The sequence below is a fragment of the Ooceraea biroi genome, chromosome 6, assembly GCF_003672135.1.
Source record: "Ooceraea biroi isolate clonal line C1 chromosome 6, Obir_v5.4, whole genome shotgun sequence".
NCBI classification, from domain to species: domain Eukaryota; kingdom Metazoa; phylum Arthropoda; class Insecta; order Hymenoptera; family Formicidae; genus Ooceraea; species Ooceraea biroi.
Window position 1 is genome coordinate 6,193,328 of NC_039511.1, and position 10,269 is coordinate 6,203,596.

Consider the following 10,269-nt stretch of genomic DNA (forward strand, 5'->3'; position numbering starts at 1 on the left):
GACGTTGCACCACGTCGATGACGGCGACAACAATAACTGCAACGTCGTCGTCGTCGTCGTCGTCATCGACGTGGTGCAACGTCATATTAGTTAGTGAGAAAGGGATTGACAGATTGACTGCATCAATACCACGAATTTCATTGCATAACGTTGAGCGCTACCACATTCATTGCATAAAATTATAAAACTCATAAAAATGATTTATGTGAAAGTAAAACTATATTGTTAAAGTTATAATAAAAAATATTGTAAATCACATAGAGAAAGTTTGTTAGCAAAACAGGAAAAAGTATAAAATATATAAAAATAATTTACATTATATAAAAATCAAAAGATTATTTTTAATAAAACTTATTACAAAGTGCATCGGAACGATGTACATGTTAGCATGCAAAATAATTGATAATAAAACATATAAAAAGAAATTATGTAATACTAATTATATGTTCAAAAGAATGTAAAACTAAAATATAATCAATTTTTAAAAATTTACAAAAAAGAGTGAGATACCTAAAAAACCTTTTTAAAAAAAGAAAAAATATATACGCCTAGTACATAAAAACTCCCAACTCGTCAAAACTCAAAACTAAATATGAAATCAATAATTAATTAGCCAAGTATCTAGAAGCAGTTTGAGTATTTTACCCAAACGTTTTCCATGCATACTTTCTTATCGCATGACGACATTGAAGTACTTGGCGTGCCTTAATCGCAGTGGTCATGTATTCTTGTAAATTTGTACAATATCTTGATTTGTATTGTATCTTGTATCTTCATGATTTTCAATAATGACTCGCAAATGATTTTGTGTCTCTTATAGGTAGGACAGGACGTTTTAATGTGATTCGGGCACGCCAAGTACTTCAATGTCGTCATGCGATAAGAAAGTATGCATGGAAAACGTTTGGGTAAAATACTCAAACTGCTTCTAGAAACTTGGCTAGTTAATTATTGATTTCATATTTAGTTTTGAGTTTTGACGAGTTGGAAGTTTTTATGTACTTGGCGTATATATTTTTTCTTTTTTTAAAAAGGTTTTTTAGGTATATATAAGCCAAATACCACTCACTCATTCATCAACGTGCAGCCCGAACCACTGCACCTATCGACTTGAAATTTTAAGGATATATTCCTACAATCACGTAGGTGCTCACTAAGGGTGGGTTTTCCGAAATTCCACCCGTAACGGGTGAGAAGGGGTAAAATGTGTTTTTATTTAATTCTACACATAATATCGCGGGCGAAGCCCGCGTGACGGGGGATGCTAGTGTTAAATACTTGCCACCAATTTCGTCATTATTATTTTATTACTAACACTGAGAATTACTTTATCTTGCGAATTATGTTTTTCCAATCATTTCATGTACTTTAAACATTAAAATATACAGTTACTGTATTTAAGTATTTCTAGTATTTTTATTTTTCTCCCATAATATTTCTTTTATTTTTAAACGTTACATATACATTCCAAACATATGTATGTAAGATGCTAAATACATATATAATAGTAGAAAAAGAAATAGTATTTAGATACTAACAAAAATGTTACGTAGTTAATAGAGACATACGAAAACAGATCAAGCACAGAATATCGAAAACTGTCAATATCTGTATGTCACTATGTCAGTATCATAATATCTGTATGTTTGAACAAGAAATGTAAATGTCATACGATTATTGTCGTTTACGCAATTTTTCACGAAAAATTTCTGCAACACCAAAAATTCGGGAATAGATAGTAAAGAAATAAGTATTAAAAAGGATAGAAAAAGATACTTCTATTCAAAATATACGTTACTGTTTTATTTTGCTTTATGTAACTGTAAGCTATTATTTTACTTTGAATAACGGTTCCATTTGAATACTTTTCCATATACGTATAGTTACTTTTTCTCACGTTCTCCCTTAGAAGTAAATATGTTGACAATTGATACCTAATAGAACACAAATAAACCTCCCTTCCATAGCGTGCTAGGAATCTCATAAACATCATATTATGAAGCGCTTATTATTTTTGTATCGCTGATACAGAGGACAGCTTCGTATTTGGGAAGGTGAGCAAATGATTACTGTTTCAATACCTTAGTTTCTCTGTGCCAAGAACGAATTACAAGTAAGTTTAATTTTTGGAGACTTTTTAAGTAAAATTGAGTCCATACATAAAATGTTAGGTTTTATATATTTCTTGTAAAATCTTCTTAGAGATCATTATTTTCAAATTAATAGACAAATTAAACCTTTTATTGCACCAGTTGTCGACGCGTACTGACGACCGATTACATAATTACATATGAAAGTATATTTTAAATGTTTCGAATCTATTTCCTGCAGTGACTGACTAATTGTAGGTACCAAGTGCAGTTCTTTCAATCGCGACAATCATTGTGGTCGCTATTGACAATCGCGGAGAATTCGAAATAGGAATAAAACCTTTGATGTATACTTTCACATTTGATAGATCGAGTTACTAACCAAATGGAACAAGATTCTAACTTGACCTATTAACTTGAAAATTAAAACAGAAACATTAACTAGCAATTATTATGTGTTCTGTATGCTGATAGTTACGTCATTTATACGTTTATGCGTCATCTTCTACATATTCGCTATTCCAGATATTTTTGTTATAGCGTGTATGAGGTTCATATCGTCCAAACAAATGCGGTACCCTTGTGTTATGCGATATCCTAATGTTAGAAACGTATTACATTGCTTACAGACTTGATCTACAGTATCACAATATTAAGAAGACTAAACAAAATAAAAACAAAAGAATACAGCAGGCTCCCTATTTCGAGATTTCGAAGCAGCACTAATTTGAAAAAGCGTTAAATAACATCTGCCGCAAATATAAGCAGTAGTGTTCACAATGCTACTATCTCTGCTATATACAATAGTCGCAATAATAACCTTACTAATGATCTTACTGGTAGCAGCAAAGGGAAGTAAGTAATATTGAAGTAGTATTAAAAGTATAAGATGGAATGATAATATGATTAATCGCTTCTTTCACTTTATATATTTATTTACATATATTTTAATGTATATAGTTTATATATTTATTTACATATATTTCAGAAGTGCGTATAAAATATTTCATTTTATTGTAAATTAATTATATTATTAAGTATTTCTTAACGATTAATACGCACATTTAATTATTCTCATTTTATTCAAATGGATACAGCCAAAAAATGTTTATGTAACAAGTATCGGCTGCTAACAATTAAGTTTTACTCAGTGATAATGCATTTTTACTCTTAAACTAATTCCTAATTCTTAATTCCTAATTCCTAATAACAACTCACGAATTTTAACGCACTTAACGATTAGTTAATACATTTCTGTAAATAACACAATTACGATGTGATAGTGTAAAGTTTTAGACATTTATATTTTCTGGATATAATTTGTTTTAAAGCATAATGATTTTTCAGCTGAAATTATAATGTATATAATATATTATATTGTATCTAATTTTTTATATAATTTTGATTGGATAATTGATTGGATAATTGATGGGAAAAACGATCTCTGGATACTACAGCTAGTTGTGGGAACTATAGTAGGAGCAACTATTGCTATTATATATATTGTAATTATGTGAGTTCATATCAATCTGTAAATAAACTTAATTTTTCATAACGTGCGCATAGTAATTGAATAATTATATAATGGTCATCTTAGACGATTAGACCACACATATCATTCAAAAAGCATAAAAATATTAAGACGAATAGAAATTTTAAGTATTTTTATCTTAGAAAATATATCTTCGTCTTGATGAATAATTGCTTTTCTCTTGGCAATTTGGTTCTATTTCAACAATGTGTATAGACATTTTCGTATACATTATTATGAATACATTTGCACAAATGGCACATCATGCCTAGAAGTATGATGATATAACTATGAATTTGTATTGTACTGAATTCTAAGATAGTTCCTTCTAAAAAGTTTGATCTAAAAATTTAAGGATCTTATTTTCAGACTATGTGATTAGAATGTAACTTCAATGGCTTCGCATTTTCAAAGAATTTTGTAGAGTATAACTGCCTTATATAACGCCTTCGACGCAACATAATTATTTTTTGCGATGTTTAATTTGACCATTTAATTCTTCAATTTTCTTTCATTGAGTATTATTCATGCTATTGCAAATCCACCTTTGGGTATAATAATATAATAAATAGACATGTATCCATATTACGATTGCATATGAAAATGATTTTTCTTTTGCAAAACTTTGTGTATACGTACATCGCAGACGACGTAACCTGGAACTAGTTGAAATACCCATAGATGGTTTTAATGAAAATGACGCCCATATAGTCCAGAATGGGCATGCCATATTCCCGATTGAAAATTGAAGCACCAAATGGTGCTAAAGAATGATGACATTATATATCGGTAGTAATATATTCCAAATACAGTTTATGGACCTTTATAAAACCATATTGCCTTGATATACGATCATTAGCTAACATTGCCACAATATATAAAAAATTTACAACATTTTGTTACAATGATTTAGTTTTATAATAAAATCTGGTTCTAGTTTTTTTACACATTTCATTAAATTTTAAAAAATTTTCATTATTCGCTTTCAATTCTTAACGCAGTGTTAATGAAACCGTCTTAATATAATCCTAATGTTACTTATAATGGCAACTTATTACTTATTCTAATGGTTCTATATCTCTAAAACTTTTATGTTTGTATATAATTTTTATTTATCTGCTACTATATACATTTTTATAATCATTTATAATCATAATTGTTTTCAGGTTTCCGAAAAAATTACATTGAATTCGCAAATATTATAGCATTATTGATATATACTTTTAACGCTATTTTACATATGTTGATGGAAACCATTTTTCACTTTACAATGACTTGACAATGATGACAGTGAATTGCTGCATGTGTATGCGTATGCAAATTTATAACATGTTTCGATAAAAAATTTTTAAATCTGATATGTATACTGACATAATATAGAAACAATATATTATAAACATTATAAACGTTATAAATGTTACGTTATAATGTATGCAGTATTGTATTACATATTACTTATATAATGACATGATACATACATATACATATAACTTTATGATATATATATATATATATATATAAAATAGTACATATATAAATTTATATACACTTATATATGTGTGTGTATATATATAATATATGTACAAAAAGAAATATATATATATATATATTGCACTAATAAAATTATACACCCACACACACATGTATGCATAAATTATATCATAAAAATGTTACATTTAATGATTAACATTTAATGAACAAGATAGACACATAATTGTCATATTCTATAATACAAGAGCATGTTTGATTATTATACGTATAATAAATAGTTGCTAACAATTTCGACATTATATTATTACTAACATTTTTAATTATTTTATATCTTGCGGATTCCTGTTTTTCCACTGATTTCATGTATTTTAGACAAATATACCACTACTGTGCTTTAGTATTTTTTGTGCTTTTATTCTTTTATTAAAAATATTTCTTTACTACTTCCCTTGGAAGTAAATATTGTCCACCTCTAACTAATGATAATAAAACACAAGCAAATAAGCCTCCCTTCCATAGTGTATTAGGTATCTTGTGTACGTCATATAACACAAACGCTTATTATTTTGGTATCAGTCCTACAGAAGACACAGCCTCAGCTAGTTTCAGAGGGGAAAAGATGAGAAAATTGAAGGTGAGGAAATGGTTACCGTTTTAATGCGTTTCCAAGCCGTGACTATATTATGAAAAAGTGTAGTTAATTTTTAAAGACTTTTTAATTAACCTTGAATATATACGTAAAATGTTATATTTTTCGTAAAACCTCCTTAGATATCGTTATTCTCAAGCTAATGGATAGCTAAGAATCTTTATTACAGCACTTGGCGATACGTACTTATGCTGATTATACGCAAGAATATTTTAAACATTACGAACCTATTTCAGATCACCCTCATTGTCAGAAACTGACTGAATAGCAAGTATAGTTCTTTTCTGATCATAGTTCATCATAACAATGATCATAGTTACTGTTGGCAGTCGCTGAGAAAGATTCGAAATAAACTGTTTGATGTTTACTTTCAAACATAATATGTGATAAGTACGCATCAATAATCACGTCAACTAAGATTTTACCTTGCCCAATTAGCTTAAACATTAAAACAGAAGCTTTAGCTTTAACTAGTACTTATATGTCGGTATTTATGCCATTTATAATGTGTCATTTCTAATTTATTCGATATTCTAGACATTTTTACAGCGTGTCAGAGGGTGATACTATACAACCAAATAACATTGTATTACGCGACTCTAATGTTAAAAACTTATTACATTGCTTTCAGACTTGATCTACAATATTACGATATTAAGAAGATTAAATAAAATAAAAACAAAAGAATACAGCAGGCTTATTTCGAGATTTCGAAGCAGCACTAATTTGAAGAAGCGTTAAATAATATCTTCCGTAAATATAAGCAGTAGTGTTCACAATGCCACCATATGTGATAGCTGCAATAATACTACTAGGCACTTTAACACTAGTAATAATTTGTAAGATGAAATGATAATATTATTGATAACATACCGTTATATGTACTTAATCCCTTCTTTCACTTTATATATTTATTTACATATATTTTAATCTATATAATTTATACATTTATTTATATATATTTCAGAAGTGCGTATGAAATATTTCATTTTATTATAAATTAATTATTTTATATTTCTTAGCGATTAATATGCACATTTGATTATTCTTATTTTTCAAGTGAAAACGTCTGCGACGCAACATAATTATTTTTTGCAAGATGTCTAATTTGACCATTTAATTCTTCACTTTCCTTTCACTAAGTATTCATGCTATTGCAGATTTATCTTTTGTATATAATAATATAATTAAATGTGTATGTATCCATGTTACTGCATATAAAACTGCTTTTTCTTTTGTAACCCCTTGCGTATATGTACGTCGCAGACAATGGATCCCGGAACAAGAACAGGCCGGACAAGATGAAATACCCATAGATGAATTTAATCGAAATGATGCCCATAGATTCCATAATGGGAATACCATACGTCCAATTAAAAATTGAAACACCTTGAGCACGAATGACGCTCAAGAATGATGACATTATACATATATCGTTAGTCATATATCCTAAATATATTTTATTAACTTTTATAAAAGAAGGTTGTTTAAATATACACGATCATTAACTAACATTGCTAAAAAAATATATAAGAAATTTACACTATTTTGTTACAATGATTTAGTTTTATAATCAAATCAGGTTCTAGTTTTGTTTTACAAAGTTTTTATTAAATCTTAATAAATTTTCATTATTCGTTTTCTATTTTTAATAATGTAATGCGTTAATGAAACCGTTTTAATATAATTCTAATGTCCTTATAATGGCAAATTACTAAATATTCTAATGGAACTATATTATCTAATGGTATTATATATTAAATATTTTATATTTGTTTCTTATAATTGTTTTCAGGCACGCTTCTGGAAAAATTACATTTCATTACATTTACAAAATTACATTCCGTAAATATTATTATATTATTCACATATATTTTTAATGCCGTTTGACATATATTGGTGGAAAAAGTTCTTCGCTTTATAATGACGACGCTACGACGACAATAAGTTGCTCGATAGGTGTGCGCGTGTGCATATTTATAAACATTGTGGATAAAAATCTTTTAATAAAATTAGACATACGGACATAATATATGTTAATAATAAGTACACGTTATAAACGTTACGTTGTATATATTATAACATTATATATGTATATAATGTAATATCTAATAATAGTGCATACATTACAACGTAACGTTTATAACGTATACTTATTATTAACATGTATTATGTCCGTATGTCTAATTTTATTAAAAGATTTTTATCCATATATCTTGCAGTGATAAAAGTGAACACACACATACACATGTATGTATAAATTATATTATAAAAATTTTACGTTTCATGAACAAGATGGGCACATGATTTTCATGGTCAATATTACAAGAGCATGTTTGATCATTATAACGATAAATTATACTTGTTAATAATTTCGACATATTATTACTAACATTTTTTAATTACTTTATCTTGCGGATTTTTATTATTATTAATATTTGTATTGTTCCACTTATTTCATGTATTTTATGCAAATATACCATTACTGTATTTTAGTATTTTTAGTACTTTTATTCTTTCCCCATAATATTTCTTTTATTTTTAAACGTCACGTATATATTTCAACATATGTATGTAAGGTATTAAATGTCTAACACAAAGGAATAATGTATAACATTTATACTATATACAGGGTGTCCCAGAATTGTGTATGAAGCGCTCGTGAGCGGGTAGAACGCATCGAACTGAGAAGAAAAGTCCTTTACCGTTTTGAAATTTTCGCAATAGTTAACGAATTATTAATTATTAAAAATCGCTATATTAGTCCGGCCTACCGCCGAATGCAAGCGCGCGACGAGATGCGACTGCCTAGAGATCGAGGTTGCTAGGCGAGCGGAGAATTGTTTATTACAAGTGGCAATGGCTAGGCAGGAGCGACTTGTAATAAACAATTCTCCGCTCGCCTAGCAACCTCGATCTCTAGGCAGTCGCATCTCGTCGCGCGCTTGCATTCGGCGGTAGGCCGGACTAATATAGCGATTTTTAATAATTAATAATTCGTTAATTATTGCGAAAATTTCAAAACGGTAAAGGACTTTTCTTCTCAGTTCGATGCGTTCTACCCGCTCACGAGCGCTTCATACACAATTCTGGGACACCCTGTATATATGTGTTTATGAAAGGGCAGTTTTCAGGAACTTTTGAAGGACCCAAATTTACCACCGTAGATAGAGTACACATTGAATAGAAGTCATTGCCATTTGAATTTTTTAAAAATCTTGTGTACTTTCCAAGATAAATAGACCGACATATCGTAAGGCAGTTTTCAGGACTAATACACTTTATACCGAATACAGTAATGTATGTCGTTCTCAATACTTTTTTCCTTTAGATATAACATGTATAAGTAGTTTCCTATCCTTAGGCTTTAGTGAATTAAAATTTAGAAGATAGAATCTACTTTTTGCACACGTCCTGAATACTATCCTTCAGTCGACTAATATATCGGCAGAAAGGCATATTTCAGATAACATAGAAAAATATAGAATAATATTCACTAAGTAAATAACAATTTTACATTAGTCAACATTGTCAGTTAATGTATTATTTCATGTAGCAGCGCCAAGTTATTTAGCAATACCACTTTTTTATTTTAATTAAATTTCATTTGATTTTGTCTAAACGTTTTAAATATTGTTTAATTAATTAATTGTTTGTTAATTAAGTATTTATTTTAATAATTAATTGTTTAACTACTTTAAAAAATAATTAATTGATTAATTAAAACAATTAATATATAAATAGAAATATCATAGAAATAGTATTTGTAATATAAAAATATATAATCTATGATGAATTTCATATGTTATAGATTTTTTAGTTTTTTTAAATGTTATTTATATACGACATTTTTTAATAGTATTTATATACGGCATTTTTTAATAGGTTAATTTTTATTTTATAAATTTTTACTTGGCGCCATTTTCTGATATCATATTTTTTATAGGTTTATGTATATAACAAACATATTTATATACGAGATTTTTTTAATAAGTTAATTTTTACTTGGTTAATTTAAAATTGTTTTAATAGGTTAATTTTTATTTGGTTGGGTGCGACTGACGCGTGTACTTGGCGCCTTTTTTCCCTTTTTTTTAAAAAAGGTAATTTTTGTGAGTCGTAAAATCGTGACATTTCGAACTTTGCATCGCAATATCTCCGCTCGTAGGACACGTAGGAGAAAAATGAAAACACTTTTCTTATGCAATTCGAACCCAAGCTATCCATTGAGCCTACTTAGAAGTTGATCGGATCAGCCGTTATTGAGATCTAATAATCGAAGGCTCTCTCGAAACGTCGTCTCGCGTAAAGAGGCACTCTGCTTCTCACGTTGCGCGTATACTTGGCGCGAGACACTACCGTGCTTCTTGATACATATTTTATATAATAATTTATGTAATTAAAAATACATCCTTATTTCTCAATAGATATTTCGCATATTAGTTAGATAAATATTTTATGAAAAAGACAATAATATATCAATGTTACAATACTCTTCTTATTGAATA

General features: G+C 28.5%; 1 long non-coding RNA gene across 1 annotated transcript; it reads left to right on the plus strand.

The window, feature by feature from the left end:
• The first annotated feature begins 1,251 nt into the window (after positions 1 to 1,251).
• Positions 1,252 to 5,131, plus strand: LOC105280210. Its single transcript, XR_003406658.1, has 5 exons — positions 1,252 to 2,113; positions 2,720 to 2,945; positions 3,438 to 3,603; positions 4,268 to 4,410; positions 4,788 to 5,131. It is a non-coding gene; the product is annotated as an uncharacterized LOC105280210 (long non-coding RNA).
• The last annotated feature ends 5,138 nt before the right edge of the window (positions 5,132 to 10,269 follow it).